This window comes from Microcebus murinus, chromosome 1 (assembly GCF_040939455.1).
Source record: "Microcebus murinus isolate Inina chromosome 1, M.murinus_Inina_mat1.0, whole genome shotgun sequence".
In the NCBI taxonomy this organism is placed as follows: Eukaryota; Metazoa; Chordata; class Mammalia; order Primates; family Cheirogaleidae; genus Microcebus; species Microcebus murinus.
The window spans coordinates 154,931,458-154,956,419 of NC_134104.1; the positions used below are offsets into that span (position 1 = coordinate 154,931,458).

The window sequence follows — 24,962 nt, forward strand, 5'->3', positions numbered from 1 at the left end:
AGGTTGGGTGTGTTGGATTGTGAGCAAGTTTCTGCATTTCTGAGCCCTTTTCCTCAGCTGAACTAGTTTTCAGTTTCTTCAAAACCTGGTCTTCATGTGGTCTGGACTTCTAACCACACTGTCCACCTCCTGTTCTGTTTCAGAGCTGCTACATCTGTAGAGGTTTTCAATTGGTTGGAATCTGTGCCCCAAGTTAGTGGCATCAGAAACTTTGAGGTGGGACCAAGGAATTAGCTTAAGTTCCCCACCCAGTTGATCCTAATTTGCAGCCGGAGCCACTCTTCTAGAACTTAAAAGATTTTATACCCTCTGGGTTTTTTTTTTGTTTTTTTTTTTTTTTGAGACAGAGTCTCACTTTGTTGCCCAGGCTAGAGTGAGTGCTGTGGCGTCCCTCACTCACAGCAACCTCAATCTCCTGGGTTCAAGCGATCCTACCGCCTCAGCCTCTGGAGTAGCTGGGACTACAGGCATGCGCCACCATGCCTGGCTAATTTTTGTATATATATTTTTAGTTGGTCAATTAATTTATTTCTATTTTTAGAGACAGGGTCTCGCTCAGCCTGGTTTTGAACTCCTGACCTTGAGCAATCCTCCTTCCTTGGCCTCCCAGAGTGCTAGGATTACAGGCGTGAGCCACCACGCCTGGCCTACCCTCTGTTGAAGTAAGAAACTTCATCTCATAGAGGCAGAGCTGGATATTCAAAAGTACCAACAAACCTGCCTGTTAGATGGGTGTTCCCAGGAAGAGTGAAGTAGAAGTCCTGCTTTCTGATGTACTGGCCACTGCTTCTTTGATGACTATCTTCCTCAGATGAGCTCTCATATTTGACCTTGGAAATGTTTAGTGTTTTTTTTTGTTTTTTTTTTTTTTGAGACAGAGTCTCACTCTGTTGCCCAGGCTAGAGTGCCATGGCGTCAGCCTAGCTCACAGCAACCTCAAACTCCTGGGCTCAAGCTATCCTTCTGCCTCAGCCTCCTGAGTAGCTGGGACTACAGGCATGTGCCACCATGCCCGGCTGATTTTTTCTATATATTTTTAGTTGGCCAATTAATTTCTTTCTATTTATAGTAGAGACGGGGGTCTCACTCTTGCTCAGGCTGGTTTTGAACTCCTGACCTTGAGCAATTCCCCCGCCTCAGCCTCCCAGAGTGCTAGGATTATAGGTGTGAACCACCATGCCTGGCCCTGAAGGCTGGGTCTTGACCCACATCATTGGGTGGTGACAGTGTGCCCATCTCCTGGGGAAGGTCAAGGGAAAGCAGGTGTCTACCTCCCCTCCACTCCCCTTCCAGTGCTCTTGGATGGACAGACTGGTCTAGAAAGCAGAGGGTGTTCTGCCACCCTGGCCAGGCCCTGCTGTCCAGTCCCCACTGAACCAGTCCTGATCGCAGGACCCAGGTGAATGAGACCCTCTTCTAGCTCTCAGTGAACTTTCCAACCAGTCTAGTGGGGAAAGTTTCTATTGAGAAAGAAGTTCATAGAATTTTTCTTGAGACTTTAATCCTCTATGTAATAGTAAGCATTTTTAGTTTATAATGTTCTTCATTTGTGAAGAGATTGAAACAATACTGGAATTGAATTGGGATTAAAGAGTAGATAGAGGCCAAGTGTGGTGGCTCACACCTGTAATCCCAGTACTTAAGGAGACCAAGGTGGGAGGATCACTTGAGGTCAGGAGTTTGAGACCAGCCTGGGCAACATACCAAGAACCCATCTCTACCAAATAAAAAAAGCTGGGCATGGTGGCTCATGCCTGTAGTCCTAGCTACTCAGGAGGCTGAGACAGTAGGATTGCTTGAGCCCAGGAGTTTGAGGCTGCAGTGAGCTATGATTACAGCACTGCACTCCAGCTTTGAGTGACAGAGTGAGACCCTGACTCAATAACAAAAAAAAAGAGTGGGTAGATAGGACGAAGGTAAGGCAGTGTCTGATACTGAGTAGGTGTTCAAAATTTGTTAAATAGAAATCATCGGCCTGGCGCAGTGGCTCAACCCTGTAGTCCTAGCACTCTGGGAGGCCGAAGTGGGAGAGTCGTTTGAGCTCAGGAGTTCGAGACCAGCCTGAGCAAGAGCGAGACCCTGTCTCTACTAAAAATAGAGAGAAATTAGCTGGACAACTAAAAATACATAGAAAAAATCAGCCGGGTATGGTGGTGCATGCCTGTAGTCCCAGCTACTCGAGAGGCTGAGGCAGAAGGATCGCTTGAGCCCAGGAGTTTGAGGTTGCTGTGAGCTAGGCTGACGCCATGGCACTCTAACCCGGGCAACAGTGCAAGACTCTGTCTCAAAAAAAGAGAGAAATCATCAAGGAAATATTCTTATTGTGTATTTCATTGTTAGACAAGGTACTTATTGTTTCTTTTTACAGTATTTGCATTTTATTTATTTATTTTTTTGAAACAGAGTCTCCCTTTGTTGCCCAAGCTAGAGTGAGTGCCGTGGCGTTAGCCTAGACCTCAAACTCCTGGGCTCAAGCCATCCTACTGCCTCAGCCTCCCGAGTAGCTGGGACTACAGGCATGCGCCACCATGCCTGGCTAATTTTTTTCTATATATATTAGTTGGCCAATTAATTTCTTTCTATTTATAGTGGAGACGGGGTCTCAACTCTTGCTCAGGCTGGTTTCGAACTCCTGACCTGGAGCAATCCGCCCACCTGACCTCCCAGAGTGCTAGCATTACAGGCGTGAGCCACCTCGCCCGGCCGATTTACCTTCTTTAAATTAACCTTCTTTGAATTAGCTCCAGTTTTTCTTTATAGAGTGGACTCTTCTGGAAGCTGCTGCTTGAGGTTACAGCAGCGTGGGTTTCCGGGTATGAGGGGTAGAAACTCTGGTGTCAGAATTCTGTGTTCACATAATTTCCTGCTTCTTAGCCCTTTTGTATGTAGAGAGCTAGGGTGATCTTTTGAAGTGTCTTTGTGGATTATGAGTTTATAAAGAAAGCTTTAAAAAAATCCTCTAGCTCTCTACTTAAATTCTGGTAACTGGTGAATACGCTGTATTTTTATTTCCTTGTCTCAGAGAAGTCTTCTAAGCATTTGCCAAACATAACAGGTAATGATGTAAAGCTGGCAGACGACTGAATTGCTCTACTCTCTGTCTGGTGATGAGAAGCATCTCTGAGGAACCTGTGGCTCTTGGTTTACTCCACTTCCAGTTCTGAGGCACGATGGTGGGAGTGGGACACCTATGTAGGTAGTACTAGTCAGTGAGATCCAGAGGGTTCCTACAGAAGTTGACAGTGAGGACTGTTGTTTTTGTGTCCATTTTCTTTTTATTTTTTTTAATTTCGGGATATTATGGGGGTACAGATTTTAAGGTTTCAATAAATGCCCATTTCCCCCCTCCCCCCACAAGTCTGAGTCTCCATCATGACCATCCCCCACATTTTCTTTTTTTAATTTAAATTTTTTTTTACTTTTTTTTTTTTGAGACAGAGTCTCATTCTGTTGCCTGGGCTAAAGGGCAGTGTTGTCATCAGTCATCATATCTAATTACAACCTCAAACTTTTGGGCTCAAGTGATCCTCCTGCCTCAGCCTCCTGACTGGCTTAGACTATAGGTGCACATTACCATGCCCGGCTAATTTTTCTATTTTTTTGTAGAGATGGGGTATTGCTATGTTGATCAGGCTGGTCTCAAACTCCTAGCCTCAAACCTCGGCCTCCCAAAGTGCTGGGATTACTGACATGAGTCACTGCACCTGGCGTTTGTGGCCATTTTTTCAATCAAGTAAGAAATGTCTGATCCCCAGCATATCTTGCTGGCTTAGGATGAACATCTTGGTGGGGGTATGGAGAACACTCTCTTCAGTCCCTGTTGGTCACGGCCCTGACTGTTTTATCTCTGCATCTTTCACTTTCCCAAACAGAAATGTTACCAAGGGATAACTGGATGGAAGGACAGAGGCCAAATCGTGTTTTATCAGTTTTTTTTTTTTTTTTTTTTTTTACAGAAGAGAAGCACAGCTCCAACTAGTTTACTCATGCTCTCTCTCTCTTTTGCCTGTGATCTCTATTTTATTTGCCTTGTCCTTTTTTCTCTTACTAACCAAGGAAGTTATGAGCAGTTAGGCCAGTGGCTGTTCACATGAGCCTGTAAGGGACCAGCCTGTTAGGAGGACTGTGTTGCCATGAAATCCCTCATAGACGCATCTTTATCTCTGCATGAGATATCCCTCTCTCTGCAAAGAAGAGAGTCCTGACTCTTAAGTCTATTCTTTGTTTTTTTCCTTTATAAACCAGCTTCCCTAGAAATTAGGGCCGTTCTGAAGGCCACTTTTGAATTAAGTCACTGGACAGATGTATAAAGACATAAAATGAATTTTCCATTTACAAAAGAAGCCCTTTAAGTAGTGTAGTTAGCTCCCAGTTGGAATAAGATTTGCATAGAGACTGGGAATGAATTCTGCAGGGCACCTGTGTGGTCACATTAGAAGCCAATTGAATATTTGTGAGAAATAAAGATAAAACATCTGAGGCCAGCATGGTGGCTCACGCCTGTAATCCTAGCACTCTGGGAGGCCGAGGCGGGCGGATCGCTTGAGGTCAGGAGTTCAAAACCAGCCTGAGCGAGACCCTGTCTACTAAAAATAGAAAGAAATTAATTGACCAACTAAAAATATATATACAGAAATTAGCCAGGCATGGTGGCGCATGCCTGTAGTCCCAGCTACTTCAGAGGCTGAGGCAGTAGGATCGCTTGAGCCCGGGAGATTGAGGTTGCTGTGAGCTAGGCTGATGCCACGGCATTCACTCTAGCCTGGGCAAGACTTTGTCTCAAAAACAACAACAAAAAAAAACAAATAAAACATCTGAAGAATTAAGCTGTGGGCTGGTGGGATCTCTGTCCACCTTGGTGTGTGTGTGTGTGTGTGTGTGTGTGTATATATGTATGTATGTGTATGTGAATCATGCCTGACTGGCTCAGCTTAGACATTCAAGAGATCCCAGGACTGTTTGCAAGAAGAGAACACCTTCCATGCATCAGCAGTATTGGGCCAGCACTGAAAAATGCTTTGTAGCCATTACTCCCCCCCCTACTTAGAAATATGTAAATTAAGCTGTACCCCTTTGATAAGAAGGAAGATCTCTTGCATTTATCCCTTTTTGCTTTTAATTTTTAATCCTTGGGTCTTAAAATGCAGGGATTAACTTCCAAATAATTACCACAGAGTAAAACCCAGTTTTTCCTTTATACTGAGAGAATGATCAAAAACTGCAGAAAGGAGGTGGAGACAGTGGGAGGTGAAAGCAAGGGCGTCTTCAAGGATTTCTTCAGTCGTGTTAACCTGAGTGTTAAATCCTGTGTGGCAGACAGCAGCTGGGGGATCTCCTAGAGCTTTGAGGAGGAGGGATAGCACTTAGGAGTAATGGGTTGTGTAATGGGCTTTCTTGGTCTCACTTGGTATAGAGGTGCCTGAACTGGATATGTTTGTCTAAACCTGTGCTGTGGTCCTTAATGAGCAGCCCAGCATCCTCTACTGGGGAAGGCCAGCAATGTGGGAGCTGGTGGGGCCCTGCCTTCACCACTTCTCTGGGAGTTAGTGCTTTCTGATGGCCCTCTAGGCAAGCCTAATTCTGAGGTCAGGTGTTGTGGACATCCCTGTCCTGCTCAGCTTTGGCCTGGCCTACTATTTCATCCCCTGGTTATAGAGTGGCTGTAGCTTTGCAGAACAGGGATTCCAAGAGTCTGCAAGAATGTCTTTTGACTGTTTTGCTCTAGCCTGCGGAAGTATATCTCTGAAACCTACCAGAGAAGTTTGTGATTATTTAGTATTTGTAGCTGTGGCAAGGCTGAGGCAGGTAAAGGGGCCAATTAGAACCATCTGTGGGGGAGAAGGAATTCTACTCCGAAAACCTGAGGAGCTGGGCGTGGTGGCTCACGCCTCATGGCTTGAGGTCAGGAATGTGAGCTCAGCCTGAGCCACCTAGCAAGACACACCACTCCCATACCCACTCCGTCTCTACAAAAAAATAGAAAAATTAGCTTGAAAAAAATAGAAAAATAGGGCTACTGGCAGGGTCAAGAGCTATAGCAAGGGGGACCCAAACAGGGAACTAGGGGTGCCTGGGGCCACCCTGACATTTCACTTCATTCTTCTGTTTTGGAGTCTGATTAGCCAATTAGGAAGGACAGCAGCCAGCTCATTTTTTCTAAATTTAATTCATTGAAGGCAGATTAGCATATCAGTTTTGTAGTGTAATGGAAAATGTATCAGAAGGCTCAGCTTTTTCTTCAAAGTGTGAAATCAGGTGATCATTGCCTTTATGCTTGGTGAATAATTTAGTAGATTTAGTGGAAGCCCTTTCCCTGTACTCTGCAGGCATCTGCCAAGGACCTGCTTGGTGCCAGGCATCTACTGGGGGAGAGAGCAGCAGAGTAAATGCTGCAAAGACCCCTGCAGTGGGCCTCTTCTCCCTCGTTTCCTCTTAGTGCAGCCCTCGGCATCCAGTCTTGACCCCAACAGATGTTGATCATCTTGCCCCCACAGTGTAGCCCCACTCTGTACCTTTATACTGAGTTGGGGAGGGAGTAGAATAGCCAGGGCAAGTTTGAGGAGTCAGAAGGCAACTTCTAGTTACCATTAAGCACCTACTTGGAAGATGCTAGTTTATAATATGTAATTTAGCTTATTACCACTTGTGTTTCATGATTTAGTAATGTGTGTAAATCTTAATTGAATATTTTTGTATGAAATTTGGAAAGCCTCACACATAGCACAGGGTAGGTAGTAGGTAAACATGTGCTGAAATGTTAATTGTTGGGCTGTCCTGAGATAATTGTGGTTTGCTTTAATTGGGTTCTTGGATGCTACATGGGTGCAAGGATGTGGTAATTAATTTCCACTTGTATTCCACTGAGACTGGCCACGCACCTCTCATACTTACTCCCTCACCTCCACCTTACCTCCTTGTCTAGCTATTTTAGCCAAATGGATGGTTAGGCCTAGTCCTTGTCTTGAGACTCAGTTTACTCTTTTGTGTCCTTAGTGCCACACCTGGGCATTGGTGATTAAAAGACTGGACCTGCCAGGCACAGTGGCTCAGGCCTGTGATCCTAGCACTCTAGGAGGCTGAGGTCGGAAGATCTCTTGAGCTTAAGAGTTTGAGACCAGCCTGAGCCAAGAGCAAGACACCATTTAAAAAAAAAAAGACTGGACCTTGTCATCATGGGGAAATGCTCCTAAAGCCCCCTAATGTGTCTTTTTCTGAAATCTAACTGGTGTTGACTCTAATGTTTTCTAAAATATTTATTGTTGCAAAATATACACAACATAAAGATGGCATATTTTAATATGTTAATCATTAATCATTAATATTTTTTTCATTAATCATTAATATTTTTTAATTGTATAAAACACAACATAAAATTTACCATATTAACAGTTTTTAAGTGTACTGTTGAGTAGTGAATAATGTTTAACAGTAGCATATGGAGTTCAGTGGCATGTAGAAGGAACTCTTTCAGTGAGCCCCATCATATAAGATGTGAAAAATCTACTCACATTAGGCTGGGCGCTGTGGCTCACACCTGTAATCCTAGCACTCTGGGAGGCCAAGGCGGGTGGATCGCTTAAGATCAGGAGTTTGAAACCAGCCTGAGAAAGAGCAAGACCCCGCCTCTATTAAAAATATAAAGAAATTAGCCTGGCGCGGTGGCTCACGCCTGTAATCCTAGCACTCTGGGAGGCTGAGGCGGGCGGATTGCTCGAGGTCAGGAGTTCGAAACGAGCCTGAGCAAGAACAAGACCCCGTCTCTACTATAAATAGAAAGAAATTAATTGGCCAACTAATGTATATATATATAAAATTAGCCGGGCATGGTGGCGCATGCCTGTAGTCCCAGCTACTCGGGAGGCTGAGGCAGAAGGATTGCTTGAGCCCAGGAGTTTGAGGTTGCTGTGAGCTAGGCTGACGCCACGGCACTCACTCTAGCCTGGGCAACAAGCGAGACTCTGTCTCAAAAAAAAAAATAAATAAATAAAAATAAAGAAATTAATCAGACAACTAAAAATATATAGAAAAAATTAGCTGGGCATGGTGGTGCCTGCCTATAGTCCCAGCTACTTGGGAGGCTGAGGCAGGAGGATCGCTTGAGTCCAGGAGTTTGAGGTTGCTATGAGCTAGGCTGATGCCATGGCACTCACTCTAGCCCTGGCAACAGAGAATGTGTCTCAAAAAAAAAAAAAAAAAAAAAATCTACTCACATGAAAAACCATGGTTCAGTGGAGAATGGCTAGTCAGCCTTGTGTTTTGGACATTGTCTTTCTTTCTCTAGGACATGTTTGCACCTGGGTGAATTTATACCCAGATTTTAAACCTTTGCTTCCTTCCCACCTTTGTTGGAAAAAATCAAACCATTATCAGCAGAAACCACTTCCCTTTGCAGATTTCTGCTTTTGCTATCTGTAATAGGTGAGAATTTGCAAAAATTTTTAAAGCGAGAGAAGTGGGGTTTTTTGTTTTTTTTATTTTTGAGACAAGTCTCATTCTGTTGCTGGGGCTAGAGTACTGTGGCGTCAGCCTAGTTCACAGCAACCTCAAACTCCTGAGCTAAAATAGTCCTTCTGCCTCAGCCTCCCAAGTAGCTGGGACGACAGGTATGCACCACTAGGCCCAGGTAATTTTTTCTTATATTTTTAGCTGGCTAATTAATTTCTTTCTATTTTTAGTAGAGAGGGGTCTCACTCTTGCTCAGGCTGGTTTCCAACTCCTGACCTTGAGCGATCCACCTGCCTCAGCCGCCCAGAGTGCTAGGATTATAGGCGTGAGCCACTGTGCCAGGCTGAGAGAAGTATTTAAAGTAGGTTTTCTGATTGATAGACTGTTGTGTAGTGTTTGCTTCTCAGAGGTAGTAATTTTTTTGTCCCACCATATTTTTGACCTTTAAATCTCCCTCTGTGTACTTGACCTTGGTCCCCTTTGGTTGATCCTTCAGCTCCCTGATGACGTCTTCCTCTGGCTGCTCCCATACCACTGATGATACTCCCACTTCACCTGTAGACCAAGAAGGAACTTGCCCTGTATCAGGGAAACCTCATCTGCCTCCAGAACTGAGGGATTTTAGGGTGATATCTTGAATTTTTTTCCAATGACTTGGCTTCAGACCCTTCTCATCTGATGCCAATGAGTGAAAAAGTCCTGTTTTTAACTGGAAGCAAAGAAATCTGACCGTCTTTTTTGGTATTTGGAACCCAAATAAACAATGACTTCACATCATTGTTTTCCATTGTTTTGAGTACATCCTGCTGGCCATCAGATCGAGCTGTTTTATGCTGATTAACCCTCCGGAATTTTTATATTAATGTTAGACTGGCAGTTAATATTTAAATTTAACTTCTGAGTGTTTGGCCAAAGCGTTTTTGCTAGATGGACCCTAATGTGGTAAGATTTCTACTTTTTACTTTCCAAAACCATTTAAAACAGAGACATAGACTTTTATTATTTTAGTCTGGTTTTAAAATGAAAACCCCAGGGCGGGCGCAGTGGCTCATGCCTGTAATCCTAGTACTCTGGGAGGTTGAGGTGGGCGGATTGCTCAAGGTCAGGAGTTCGAAACCAGCCTGAGCAAGATTGAGACCCTGTCTCTACTAAAAATAGAAATAAATTAGTTGGCCAACTAAAATATATAGAAAAAATCAGCTAGGCGTGGTGGCGCATACCTATAGTCCCAGCTACTCCGGAGGCTGAGGCAGAAAGATTGCTTGAGCCCAGGAGTTAGAGGTTACTGTGAGCTAGGCTAACACCATGGCACTCTAACCCGGGCAATAAAGTGAGATGCTGTCTCAAAAAAAAAAAAAAGAAAGAAAGAAAGAAAATCCCCTCATGGGGAATGGTAGCACTTTGACAGCTTAAGTACTGTTTTCAGGTAACATAGCTTTTTGGGAGTTGGGGATCCTAGGAGTGGCAGGGTAGGCTGCATCTGCCTCATTTTGTGTGGTTGATAATGGGTTGAGTCTCACAACTTTCCCTTCATTTTTTTTTTTTTTTTTTTTTTTGAGACAGAGTCTCGCTTTGTTGTCCAGGCTAGAGTGAGTGCCGTGGCGTCAGCCTAGCTCACAGCAACCTCAAACTCCTGGGCTCCAGTGATCCTTCTGCCTCAGCCTCCCGAGTAGCTGGGACTACAGGCATGCGCCACTATGCCCGGCTAATTTTTTTTTTTTTTTTTTATATATATATCAGTTGGCCAATTAATTTCTTTCTATTTATAGTAGAGACGGGGTCTCGCTCTTGCTCAGGCTGGTTTTGAACTCCTGACCTTGAGCAATCCGCCCGCCTCGGCCTCCCAAGAGCTAGGATTACAGGCGTGAGCCACAGCGCCCGGCCTCCCTTCATTTTTGAGAATTAAAAACTAGTAGAGAACTGTTCTTTCGGGGTTTTTAGGTTAAGATGTTTGAAAGTTTCAAAGCCAAGTTTGGTGGCATGCATCTGTAGTTCCAGTTACTCGGGAGGCTCAGGTGACATCATTGAGGCCAGGAGTTCCAGGCTGCAGTATGCTATGGTGTGAATAACCACTGCACTCCAGCCTGGGCAACATTAATGATGAGACCCCTCGTCAAAAAACAAAGATACTTAAAAAAATCTTAAAGTTTCATTTACTGTGAGTTTTTCTATGGATGAGGAACTATTAAATTTATTTTGAGTTGGTGTTACATATGCATTTGTTCTTCATATTTTTTTTTTTTTTTTGAGACAGAGTCTCACTCTGTTGCCCAGGCTAGAGTGAGTGCCATGGCGTCAGCCTAGCTCACAGCAACCTCAAACTCCTGGGCTCAAGCGATCCTCCTGCCTCAGCCTCCCGAGTAGCTGGGACTACAGGCATGCGCCACCATGCCCGGCTAATTTTTTTATATATATCAGTTGGCCAATTAATTTCTTTTCTATTTATAGTAGAGACGGGGTCTCGCTCTTGCTCAGGCTGGTTTTGAACTCCTGACCTTGAGCAATCCGCCCGACTCGGCCTCCCAAGAGCTAGGATTACAGGCGTGAGCCACAGCGCCCAGCCTGTTCTTCATATTTATGGAGTAGAAAGCATCTATTAACTGAGCTTCCTGCATGCATGGGGTTACTCATTACCTCTAGACAGGCAGCCTGAGTGGAACAGAGCTGCATCTTTTTTGGGGCTGGGATTCTAGCAGATCTCTTTCCATAGGGGCATAAGGCTGTCTGGACAGAGTGGGGTCATAGGGCTGGTTCTTTATAGGCATCTTACCCTTCACCAAGCGATATGCTTTGGTTGCATCTAGATAGGAATTGACAGGAAGGGCCAGAAGGATCTTTTCCTGTTGAACCCTGCCTCAGATGCCTGGCATCCTTGCCAGTCACTACTGTCAAATGTTTTTGATTCCCTAGTTGTGTCCCTGGTGACTCTTAGGGTAAACTTTAAATGTACTTGCCTCTAGGGCAGCTTTGATATATTTTAGTTACAAAAGATACCACCTTTTATTTATTTATTTATGTATTTATTTTTTAGAGACAGGGTCTTGCTGTCACCCAAGCTGGAGTGCAGTGGTGTGATCACATAGTTTGCTGCAGCCTTCAACTCCTGAGCTCAAGTTATCCTCCTGAGTAGCTGTACTACTACATGTGTGTCACTACATCTGGCTAATTTTTCTTATTTTTTTCTAGAGGTGGGGGTCTCACTATGTTGCCCAGGCTGGTGTTGAATTCTTGGCTTCAAGCATCCTCCCACTTCAGCCTCCCAAAGTGCTGGAATTATAGGCATGTGCCACCATGCTCGGGCAACATGACCTTTTAGGCACTACTGAAACACTGAAGACTACTGACCTTTTACTTCTGCCCATGACTTCAGAATCCCCCATGTCATAGGTAGGAGGAAGGGAGCATTGTCCTGGCTTAGCATACTTGGTGGCTCCACCCCAACTAGAACCAGCTTGGGTTCTTCTGGGTTAGGATGCTTCCCTGCAGTGGGTCTCAGGTTCTGAGACTCCCTGAGTTTCTCAACCCAGACTGTCCTTTTATTGTCGGGGACTCGCTCCCAAGGAGCCTGAGTGGAGGTCTCCTGGTAAGATATTCTTCCTGTACTCTCCCCAACATGCTGTTAGGTGCTAAATGTATGCCTGGCCCCAGAGAGTAGGATGGGGTGGGTACCTAGGATGCCATGAGGCTCTCTTCCTAGGTGCTGGAGGCTCTTGGGGCAGGAACATAGGCTTTTACCAAGAGAAGAGGGAGAGGGCAGCTTGAATGGCTGCTGTGGAACTGCAGTGTCCTGGCTGGCTATGCTTTGTCCAGGCTTTGGTGGCTCTGACACTTTAAAGGTTTCTTTAAGTGAGATGTCTGGAGTGAGATGTCTAAGACTGAGGGATGGAACTGATGCCTGGCAGTCATACCTATCTGTCACCCTGGCTGCTGTACGTGTGTACAGAGAGCCAGGGTCTTTACCAAAGCTCTGAGAGGGTCCCTCATCATGAAGTTGGATTTAACTGGGGTCTGGGGCAATGCTGAGACTCAGATTCAGTTGTAGGCACTGAACTGAGTGCTGGCACAGAGGAATGAGTTCCCTATTCCTTCTACTCATTTCTCAATAGGAGAGTTTTGGCAACTCCTGATAGCTAGAGAGTGGTGAGTTGAGCTGAGACATTCTTGGATTGCCTTGAGTACTTAGTGTTTTGGAGGGCATAATGTGAGTGTCTGTGTGAAGTGTTAGAATGGTTAGCCATGACAGGAAGACTAGGTGGCTCTGGCCAGAGTCTTTCTCTGTTTCCCGAGCACCCTTTTCTCCCACCATGTCTGGCCACCGGGCTCTGTGTGACAGGGTTGAGTGTTTGCCTCCCTTTGGGCCTTGGTCTTTGAAAGATGAGGATGATCTCTGTGGTGCCTCTATATCCGAACGACAAGTGTGTGCATATGAAACTGTGTAAAAAACATTTTCCAGATGGACATCCTAATACAGGTGTGTGGATATAGACTGCCAGCTTCCTAGCACAGGCAAACACAATCCTTGCTTATAGGAAGCCAGCATCAGAAAGACACAAGGGTGCTTTTTTACCAAGTTTTAAAAGGATTTTTTTCTCCCCAGAGCATGGAAAACCAACACATGGTAATTGGAGTTGTGCCCTGGACATTGCCTGCCTGCTAAATGCAGAGCACTTAGTCATGCCCATGAAACAGATACCCCATATCGTCATATGTCCACAGATAGCAGACTGAGCATATGCCCCTGGTAGGGCAGGGTGTGTCTCATAACTGATGCTATTTTCAAATAAGCTGAGAATTTAAAAATTGAGAATCAGATTAGAAAAGTAAAAGATCAACCGGATTTAATAAGTGGAAAAATAAGTGAACTGAAGAGTAAAGACATAGGAAGAAGCTTAAAAAAAAGGGTCCTATATCCTCCCCATTCATTCATTATTTGTATCTCTGGCACTGTTTGAGTGCTGGGCATATATTAGTGATTGCAATAGACGTATCCCTGCTCTGCCACAGTTTATAATCTTGTGGAGGATATTGGTTGAGCTGAGCCACTTACTAAAAGTTAAAATGCATAAGAAAGGAAAGTGCCATTAACCACTTAGGTACGGCACTCACTGGCCGCGAAACCTTGCCCACAGCTGGCATTCATAGTCTGCACGGTAGTGTGTGCTGTGCATTGCCGACCAATCTGTTTTGCTCTTGTGTGATGAGGAAAGCTTTTTTTTCTTTTTGAGACAGAGTCTCACTTTGTTGTCCAAGCTAGAGTGAGTGCTGTGGCGTCAGCCTAGCTCACAGCAACCTCAATCTCCTGGGCTCAAGCAATCCTACTGCCTCAGCCTCCCGAGTAGCTGGGACTACAGGCATGTGCCACCATGCCCAGCTAATTTTTTCTATATATATTAGTTGGCCAATTAATTTGTTTCTATTTATAGTAGAGACAGAGTCTCACTCTTGCTCAGCCTGGTTTCAAACTCCTGACCTCGAGCAATCCGCCCGTCTCGGCCTCCCAGAGAGCTAGGATTACAGGCGTGAGCCACCGCGCCCGGCCTGAGGAAAGCTTTAAAGCACTGAAAGCTTGTTTTACTTTATAGGCAGCTTTACTTGTAATGTAAATCAGAATAGGTAACATATACATATATGTTTTCATTACATTATTTTAAAATGTTTACAGTTTTTTTTTTTTTTTTTTTTTGAGACAGTCTCTCGCTTTGTTGCCTAGGCTAGAGTGAGTGCCCTGGCGTTAACCTAGCTCACAGCAACCTCAAACTCCTGGGCTCAAGCAATCCTTCTGCCTCAGCCTCCCGAGTAGCTGGGACTACAGGCATGCACCACCATGCCCGGCTGATTTTTTTATATATATTAGTTGGCCAATTAATTTCTTTCTATTTATAGTAGAGACAGGGTCTCGCTCTTGCTCAGGCTGGTTTCGAACTCCTGACCTCGAGCAATCCGCCCGCCTCGGCCTCCCAGAGAGCTAGGATTACAGGCGTGAGCCACTGCGCCCGGCCATGTTTACAGTTTTATTTTGATAAATAAAAAATTAGAAAAATCATATTACGGCTGTCGGCTAAAGTCAATGCTTAGCTCTGCGTGTTCATCTGTGGCTATCGACTATAGTTGACACTGGTACTGAAGTAGTTAAATAACTTGAGTAAAATGACTATAGTAAATTATTTCAATAATCCCTTCCCTACAAGCAGATCATACACACACAGCCCTACCCACTGTCAAGTGGCTGTGGAACCTCCCCACAGGGTGAGTGCACTTACCCTCTCCATTGTCAGCCTGTGTCTTGCTTTTGGTAACAGAGTGTGAATGAACATGACTTAACACCAGGTCTAGAATAAGTTTTAAGAGCCACTGCTTGTGTCAGTGAACCTCTGGTTCTTTCCCTTAGCTAGGAGAACAAGTCCCATATTGGGACTATGCCTTCCACCTGGGTCCCAGGATGTGAAGCCACATGGAGAACTGTAGCCCTTGACATGCAACATAAATGAAGGATGTTGGGATTTGGGGCATATGTGTTACTACAGCAGAGCTGTAAGTGGCAGAGTCAGGATCCTAAACATGTATAATTTAAATGCCATAAAATTCACCCATCTTAAGTGTATAATTCAATGATTTTTAATAAATCATTGAATGGTATGGTGCAACCATCATCACAATCTTTTTTTTTTTTTTTTGAGACAGAGTCTCGCTTTGTTGCCTAGGCTAGAGTGAGTGCCGTGGCGTCAGCCTAGCTCACAGCAACCTCAAACTCCTGGACTAAAGCAATCCTGCTGCCTCAGCCTCCCGAGTAGCTAGGACTATAGGCATGCACCACCATGCCCGGCTAATTTTTCTATAATTTTTTCTATATTAGTTGGCCAATTAATTTCTTTCTATTTATAGTAGAGACAGGGTCTCGCTCTTGCTCAGGCTGGTTTCAAACTCCTGACCTCGAGCGATCCGCCCACCTCAGCTTCCCAGAGTGCTAGGATTACAGGCATGACACAATCTTATTTTAGAACATTTTCATCATCCCAAGAAGAAACCTGGTAGAGCCCATTCTTGCTCCCAGGCCCAGGCAATTACTAATCTATTGTCTGTCTATACAGATTTGCTTTTTCTGGACATTTCATATAAATCAAATCATATAAGACATGGTCTTTAGTATCTGGCATGTTTTCTGAGGTCATACATGTTGTAGAATGTATCAGTACTTCATTCCTTTTTTATTGCTGAATATTATTCCACTGTACAGATATACCACTTTTTTTTTTTTCCGAGACAGAGCCTCACTCTATTGCCCCAGCTAGTGTGCTGTGGCATCAGCCTAGCTCACAGCAACCTCAAAATCCCGGGCTCAGGTGATCCTCCTGCCTCAGCCTCCCGAGTAGCTGGGACTACAGGCATGCGCCACCATGCCCGGCTAATTTTTTCTATATATTTTTAGTTGGCCAATTAATTTCTTTCTATTTTTAGTAGAGACGGTGTCTCCCTCTTGCTCAGGCTGGTTTCAAACTCCTGACCTTGAGTGATCCTCCGCCTCAGTCTCCCAGAGTGCTAGGATTACAGGCGTGAGCCACCACGTCCGGCCTACTTGATGTTTTTTGATAGGGATCTGTTAGCTACCATATGCATTGAAAAAGCTTTCTCACAGATTGTGGTTGTCCTTTATTATACAGAAATTTAAAACTCTAATTCAAAGTTATCTTTTCTCTTAGACTTAAAAAAATGTTAAGATAATTATGGATTCACATGCAGCTGTTAGAAATAATACAGAGAGATCCTGTGTACCCTTACCCAGTTTCCTCCATGCGTAACATCTTGCAAAATTATAGTGTAATATCACAAGCAGGATATTGAAATTGATATAGTCAAGGTCCAGAACATTTCCATAACCATAGGATTCTCTTATGTTGCCTTTTTAGAGCCACACCTACTTCCCTCACTCCCTGACCCCTTCCTTAACCCCTGGCAACCACTAATAAGTTATCCATTTCTGTAGTTTTGTCATTTCAAGAATATTATAAAAATGAAGTCATATAGTATGTAACCTTTTGGACTTTGGATGAATTTCTAAGCAATCATGCTAAGTTGTTGAGTATCTCAATAATTCATTCATTTTTATTGCTCATTAGTATTCTATGGTATGCATGTACCACAGTTTAATCATTTACCCCATTGAAAGACATTTGGGTTATACCATTTCTTGAAAAGGCAAATTTCTCTCTATTGAATCACTTTTGCAACATTGTCAAAAAACAGTTTGGCATATTTGTATAGGTCTATTTCTGGATTCTAGATTCTGTTCTATTGAGCTTTGTATTTGTCCCTCCACCAATACAGTCTTCCTACTGTAGTTGTATAATGAGTTTTGATACTGGGTAAAATCATTCCTTTTTATTGTTTTTCTTTCTGGGGTTTTGATATGAATTGTATTAAACATTATATTTTTCCTAGGGCTGCTGTAAAAAAATTTTATCACAAACTTTTTGGCTTAAAAATAATGTACATATTTATTCTCTCACAGTTCTGGTGACTAGAAATCTAAAATCAAGATTTTGGCAAGGGCCAAGCTCCCTCTATAGGCTCTGTGGGGAGAATCCATTCCTTGCATCTTCCAGCTTCTTGGAGCTGCTGGCATTCTCTTGACCTGTTGCTGCATTGCCACAGCTCTGCTTCAGCTTTTATGTGTCCTTCTCTCTGTGTGTATAATTTCTAATCTCTGCCTCAACCTTCACATCCCTTTCTTCTCTGTGTTTATCATCTCCCTCCAACAGTTGTGATTGGATTTAGGGCACTCAGATAATCTCCTATGTCAAGATTCTTAATCTTTGGAAAGACTTTTTTTCTTATAAAATAACATTTACAGGTTCCAGGGATTAGAGCCTGATATATTTGGGTGGCTATTATTTAGCTTGTTACGAACTTCTGTATCAATCTGGGGAGAATTGGCATCTTAACTGTGTTGAGTTTTCCAGCTCATGACTATAGTATGTCTCTCTGTTTTGATCTTCTCTGCTTCTTTTGATTGTGTGGTATAGTTTTCAGCATACAAATCCTATACATGTTTTGTTAGGTTTATACCTAAGTAATTTTTTTGAGTGGTTTAAGTGGCATTGTATTTTTTTTTTTTTTTTTGAGACAGTCTCACTTTGTTGCCCAGGCTAGAGTGAGTGCCATGGCGTCAGCCCTAGCTCACAGCAACCTCAATCTCCTGGGCTCAAGCAATCCTGCTGCCTCAGCCTCCCGAGTAGCTGGGACTACAGGCATGCGCCACCATGCCCGGCTAATTTTTTCTATATATATTAGTTGGCCAATTAATTTCTTTCTATTTATAGTAGAGACGGGGTCTTGCTCTTGCTCAGGCTGGTTTCAAACTCCTGACCTCAATCAATCCGCCCGCCTCGGCCTCCCAGAGAGCTAGGATTACAGGCAGCCTGGCCAGCATTGTATTTTTAATTTGGTGTCTACATGTTTATTGCCATATATAGAAATACGATTGATTTTTAAATGTTTATTTTGTATTTTTTGGCCTTGATGACCTCACTTATTCTATGAGTTTTCTTGTAGATTCCTTGGAATTTTCTACATAGACAATTATGTCATCTGCAAAGAGTAACAGTTTTATTCTTTTGCAATCTATATGTTTTATTTATTTATTTTCTTGCCTTAATTGCACCAGCTAGAACTTCTATCACTATATTGAATAAAAGTGACGAGAGTGGACGTTTCTTGCCTTGTTTCTGATCTTTTTTTTTTTTTTTTTTTTTTTTTTTTTTACTTTGGGGCAATGGAAAGTATTTGTTTCTGATCTTAAGGAGAAAGCATTCAGTCTGTTACCATTAAGTATAATGTTAGCTGCGGGTTTTTTTGATACATATTCTTTATCAAATCGAGGAAGTCCCCCTCTGTTCCTATTTTTCTGAGAGTTTTTATCATAAATAGGTGCTGGATTTTGTCAGATATTTTTTGCATCAGTTAAGATGATCATGTGATTTTTGTTCTTTAGCCTTTTAATAAGACTGATTACACTGATTTTCAAATATTGAGCCATCCGTGCATGCCTGGAATAAGTACCATTTCATTTGGTCACGATATGTATTTCTTTTGATATATTGGCGAATTCTATTCGATTATATTTTGTTAAATATTTTTTGTCTATGTTGATGAAAATTATTGGTCTGTAGTTTTTTGTTGATGTCTTTGATTTTGGTATCAGGGTAATGCTAGCATAATAAAATCAATTGAGAAGTGTTCCCTCTTCTTCTACTTTCTGGAAGAGATTATACACAATTGGTGGGGTTTTTTTTATTTGGTGGGTTTTTTTGTTTTTGTTTTTCCACTCTGTCGCCCCGGGTAGAGCACAGTGGCAGTGGTATCGTTATAGCTCACTGCAGCCTCAAACTCCTGTGCTCAAGTAATCCTACTGTCTAAGCCTTCTGAATAGCTGGGACTGCAGGTGTGTGCCATGACACTTGGCTAATTTTTCTATTTTTAGTAGAGACGGGGTCTCACTATTGTTCAGGCTGGTCTTGAATTCCTGAACTCAAGCAGTCCTTTCGCCTGAGTCTCCCAGAGTCCTAGGACTAAATGTCTAGACTGTGCCTGGCCTAGAATTGGTATTAATTCTTCATTACACCAATTCATGAAATATTTGCTAGAATTCACCAGTGAAGCCATCCAGGCCTGTAGATTTATTTTGTGGGATTTTTTTTTTTTTTTTCTTGCGAGAAGGTCTCATTTTTGTCACCCCCAGCTGGAGTGCAGTGGCATCATCATAGCTCACTGCAACCTCCAACTTCTGTGGTCAAGCAATCCTCCTGCCTCAGCCTCTTGAGTAGCTGGGACTGTAGGCATACGCCACCACACCTGGCTAATTTTTCTTTCTTTCTTTTTTTTTTATTTCGGCATATTATGGGGGAACAGATTTTAAGGTTTCAATAAATGCCCTCCCCCCCCCCCTAATTTTTCTATTTAATGTAGAGATGGGGTCTTGCTATGATGTCTAGATTGGTCTTGAACTATGGGACTCAAGTGATCTCCCTTCTCAGCCTCCCAAAGTGCTGGAATTACAGGCACTGCACCTGGCTTCAAAGAATTTTTAACTTTTCACAGAACAACTCTGTGTTTCATTGATTTTTCTCTGTTGTTTTTGTTTTCAGTTTCATTGATTTTTGCTCTTTACTCTCTTTCCTTCTGCTTGCTTTGGTTTATTTTGCTCTTCTTTTCATGAGATTTTTGAGGTAGGACCTTAGATTATTGGTTTGAGACTTTTCTTTTTTCCTAATGGATTTAGTGCTATAAATTTCCCTCTAAGCACTGCTTTTTTTTTTTTTTTTTTTTTGAGACAGTAAGCACTGCTTTATCTGTGTGCTTCAAATTTTGATACAGCTCCTCAAATGTATTTTTATGTATTTTATTCATCTTAGTGTAATTTTTTATTTCCTTTGAGACTTGTTCTTTGAGCCAGGGAGTATTTAGAAGTATATGTGTAATTTTCAGGTGTTTGGAGATTTTCCCATTATTTTCTGTTACTCAATTCTAGTTTGATTTCGTTGTGGTTAGAGAACACATTCAGTATCATTTCAGTTCCTTTAAATTTGTCCAAGTTTGTTTTATGGACATAGATGTGATCTACCTCAGTTTATGTTTGGACATTTGAAAAGAATGTGCAATCTGTTGTTGGAGGGAGTGCTCTATTATATAAATGTCAATTAGATCATGTTGATTGATGGTATTTTTGAGTTCTTTTGTGTCCTTGCTGATTTTCTTTCTAGTTCTATTAATTGTTGAGAGAATAGTATTGAAGTTTCCAACTATAATTGTGGAGTTATTTATTTCTCTTTTCTGTTCTGTCAGTTTTAGCTTCACATATTTTGCAGCTCTGTTGTTTAGTTGCATATACATTTAGGATTGCTATGTGTTCTTGGTGGACTTATTAGTTTTTTTTTTGAGACAGAGTCTCACTCTGTTGCCCAGGCTAGAGTGAGTGCCGTGGCATCAGCCTAGCTCACAGCAACCTCAAACTCCTGGGCTCAAGCAATCCTACTGCCTCAGCCTCCCGAGTAGCTGGGACTACAGGCATGAGCCACCATGCCCGGCTAATTTTTTTTTTTACTATATATATTAGTTGGCCAATTAATTTGTTTCTATTTATAGTAGAGATGGGGTCTCGCTCTTGCTCAAGCTGGTTTCAAACACCTGACCTCGAATAATCCTCCTGCCTTGGCCTCCCAGAGTGCTAGGATTACAGGTGTGAGCCACTGCACCCGGCCGGTGGACTTATTTACTCTTTTATCATTATGTAATGTCCCTTTCTGTCTCTTAAAATTTTCTTTGCTCTAAAGTCTACTTTATCTGATATTAATTAATATAGTCACTCTTACTTTGCTTTAATTAATGTTTGCACGATACATCTTTTTCTATCCTTTTGTGTTCACCTTATCTTTTTTTTTTGAGACAGAGTCTCGCTTTCTTGCCTAGGCTAGAATGAGTGCCGTGGTGTAGCTCACAGCAACCTCAAACTCCTGGGCTCAAGCGATCCTCCTGCCTCAGCCTCCCGAGTAGCTGGGACTACAGGCACGAGCTACCATGCCCGGCTGATTTTTATATTATATACATTAGTTGGCCAATTAATTTCTTTCTATTTTTATGGTAGAGACGGGGTCTCGCTCAGGCTGGTTTCGAACTCCTGACCTCGAGCAATCCGCCCGCCTTGGCCTCCCAGAGTGCTAGGATTACAGGCGTGAGCCACCGCGCCCGGCCTCACCCTATCTTTGTAAGATAATTCTGACATTTCTGTCCTCTTGGTGTTGTCATCTATTGTCTTTTTTCCATTCAGTTTGAAGTCTTTCTGCTTCTTGGTATGATGGGTAATTTTTGATACCTGAACATTTTTGTATTTTGTTCTGAAACTCTGTGTTCTATTTCAGCTGGGTTTTTCTGACATTGCTATGGCAAAGAAAGGCTAGGGGAATTGCAAATGGAGGTAGAAGTCTAGGTTCTCCACTTAGCCTTTGCTCATAACTGAGGGGCAGGGAGTCGTTGTTCCCACTGGGCAGTGGTGAAAATTCTGACCTTCTCTGCTAGTCCTTCTCTGATACCATTCCAGCAGGGATGGGGGGAGCTGCCTTGTTACTTCTGGGTGGGCATGGAAATCCAGGCTTTTCATCTGGTTTCCACTGACTGTGGGGCTAGAAGAGGAGGGGCAGCACATCCTTATTGGGTAGTAGGGATGAAAGTCATAGCTCCTTGGCATTCTCTGACATTACCTCAGTGGGAATATTTGGGGCCCCTTGTTACAGCCTTGTAAGGGTGGAAATCTAGGCTCCCTATTGGGCCTTGCTGGCAGGGACAGGGTTGAGGTTGTAATTTTCTTCTGTGGTGTGTGGCTAGACTAAAGCTATTACTGTCTTAAAGGTGTCTCTCTTGCTAGGCTGTCCTGCTCTTTTGGCTAGAGAGAGCCTTCTTTTGGGTTTCTTATTTTTGGTCTTATCTGTTGGTATTTCTGGGTTGCCAGCTTCTTCAGCTCTAATACTGGTATATATGAGGCAAAAAGAAATCCCAGGGAACTCACCATTGTGTCACTCCTTGAGTTCTGGGGTCCCTAGCTGGTCTGCTACCTTTTCTTTGTAGAATCTTCTTCTGTTTGCTTTACATGTAATATCTAGGATTTTTTTTTTTTTTTTTTTTTTGAGACAGAGTCTCACTCTGTTGCCTGGGCTAGAGTGCCATGGCATTGGCCTAGCTCACAGCAACCTCAAACTCGGGGGGCTCAGGCGATCCCTCTGCCTCAGCCTCTCGAGTAGCTGGGACTACAGGCATGCGCCACCATGCCCGGCTAATTTTTTCTATATATTTTTAGTTGTCTAGATAATTTCTTTATATTTTTTTTAGTAGAGACGGGGGTCTCACTCTTGCTTAGGCTGGGCTCAAACGATCCTTCCACCTTGGCCTCCTAGAGTGCTAGGATTACAGATGTCAGCCACCACGCTCAGCCCTATGATAAGTCTTTATGTTTGGTAGGATAAGACTCCCAACCTTGTTTTTTTACTTTCTTGGGATTTGGCTCTAATGACAAAAATGTAATAAAAAACAGGAATAAAATCAACAGAAAAAAACCCAAACATTGGAATAGGCTTGGATCTGCATTGAATTTAGAGTATTCTGCCTTATTTCAGTGGCCTTGTTTTCTTTAGCAATTTTGGGTTTATTTATTTTGTGTTACCCAGGTCAAAAAATGTCATGGTGGCCCCTTGGCAGCATGGGCTCAGGGCAGGCCTTAATCTTTTTCCAGAATGCAAATTTGCTCATGATGATGGCTGTGGTCACCTGTGTGCACCCACTAAGTCCCATAAGGCTTCCAAGTGGCTGCCATCCTAAGTAGGTGTCCTGAACTGACTAAAGCTGGTGGGGGTGTGGAGGACAATGTGCAGATTTCTTGTCACTTAATTGGAATCATCATAACTCACTGCAACCTCAAGCTCCTGGGCTTAAATGATCCTCTTGCCTCGGCCTCCTTGAGTAGCTGGGACTACAAGCACGCATGCTACCGAGCCTGGCTAATTTTTCTATTTTTAATAGAGATGGGGTGTGGCTCTTACTCAGGCTGTTCTCAAACTCCTGAGCTCAAGTGGTCCTCCAACCGAGGCCTCACAGAGTGCTAGGATTACAGGCGTTAACTGTGCCCAGCCTGTTTAAGGCAGTTTTAATTCCACATTTGCTTTCTGCTGCTATCTCTCTTTTTTTATCTTTGGCCTGCCAAATAAATTTTGTTTATTGGCACATGGTTTGCAAATATGTTTATTTATTTATTTTTTTATTTTAGCGTATTATGGGGGTACAAATGTTAAGGTTATGTATATTGCCCATGTCCCCCCCTCACCCCGCAAATATGTTTAATAAATGAGTCCTGTGAATAGTGAGTGCTTGGGGTGTGAGGAGTGGGTACTTGTTGCATTTCTCTGTGCATATAAATTTTTGGTCTTTTCAAAAGTATTTTTTAAGCCTTATTATTAAATTTGCTTCATGGTTGTATCTCTGTATACTTGAACATATTTTTTTCCTCCTTAAACTGTTTCGATGTGAGTTGCGGAGTGTTGACACTGTATCCCTAAATACTTCAAATACAACTCATAAGATGGAGAATGATCCCTTGTAAAACCATACTTTTATCATATCACCTAAGAAAATTAACAATAAATCCAATCTTCTGCCTACATACAAAATTCCTAAGTTACCCCTTTGAGACCTGGGCTCATGTGAAGTAAATCCAGTATCCAATGAAGATGCACACATTAAATCTGGTTGTTGTCTCACTAGAACAGTCAGCATTTTAGAGAGATCAGGCCAGTTGTCTTGTAGAAGGTCCTACATTCTAGATTTGTTTGATTGTCTTTTTATATTTTCTGTAAATTGGAAGTAGGTCTAGAGCAGTGCTGCCCAACAGAAATATAATGTGAGCCACATATGTCATTTAATATTTCCTGGTAGTCATGTGGGGGAAAAACAGATGAAATTAATTTCAATAATATTTTATTTAATAGATTTCTTTCTTTTTTTTTTTTTTTTTGAGACAGAGTCTCGCTTTGTTGCCTGGGCTAGAGTGTCATGTTGTCAGCCTAATTCACAGCAACCTCAAACTCCTGGGGCTAAGGCCGGGCGTGGTGGCTCACGCCTGTAATCCTAGCACTCTGGGAGGCCAAGGTGGGCGGATCGCTCAAGGTTAGGAGTTTGAAACCAGACTGAGCAAGAGCGAGACCCCGTCTCTACTAAAATAGAAAGAAATTAATTGGCCTACTAAAAATATATAGAAAAAATGAGCTGGGCATGGTGGCACATGCCTGTATTCCCAGCTACCAGGAGGCTGAGGCAAAAGGATCGCTTGGGCCCAGGAGTTTGAGGTTGCTGTGAGCTAGGCTAACGCCACAGCACTCACTCTAGCCTGGGCAACAACATGAGACTCTCAAGAAAAATAAAAACTCCTGGGCTTAAGAGATCCTTCTCCCTTAGCCTCCTGAGTAGCTGGAACTACTATGCCTGGCTACCATGCCCGGCTAATTTTTTCTATATATATTTTTTAGTTGTCCAGCTAATTTCTTTCTATTTTTAGTAGAGATGGGGTCTTGCTCTTGCTCAGGCTGGTCTTGAACTACTGAGCTCAAGCAATCCTCCCACCTCGGCCTCCCAGAGTGCTAGGATTACAGGTGTGAGCCACCACGCCTGGCCTAGATTTATTTACTATTCATTTATTGCCAATATATTTTATTTAATACATTTGATTATATCCAAAATATTATCATTTCAATATGCAATCAATATTTAAAAGTATTAATGAGGTATTTTACATTCATTTTTTTATACAAAATTTTCAAAATCCAGTGTGTATTTTACTATTTTTTTAAGGGACAGAGTCTTGCTCCATTGCCCAGGCTAAAGTGCAGTGGTGTGATCATAACTCACTGTAACCTCAAACTCCTGGGCTCAAGTGATCCTCCTGCCTCAGCCTCTTGAGTAGCTGGGACTATAGGTGTGCACCA

The 24,962-nt window shown here is 42.8% G+C and overlaps 2 protein-coding genes across 5 annotated transcripts in view; one reads left to right on the top strand and one right to left on the bottom strand.

Annotated features, from left to right (window-relative positions):
• The window catches only part of GPX1 (glutathione peroxidase 1), a 266,951-nt gene that overhangs the window by 134,736 nt on the left and 107,253 nt on the right, over positions 1 to 24,962 (bottom strand). The window lies entirely within an intron of this gene.
• Positions 1 to 24,962, top strand: part of DAG1 (dystroglycan 1) — a 75,539-nt gene that overhangs the window by 29,086 nt on the left and 21,491 nt on the right. The gene's annotated exons all lie outside the window — the stretch shown is intronic.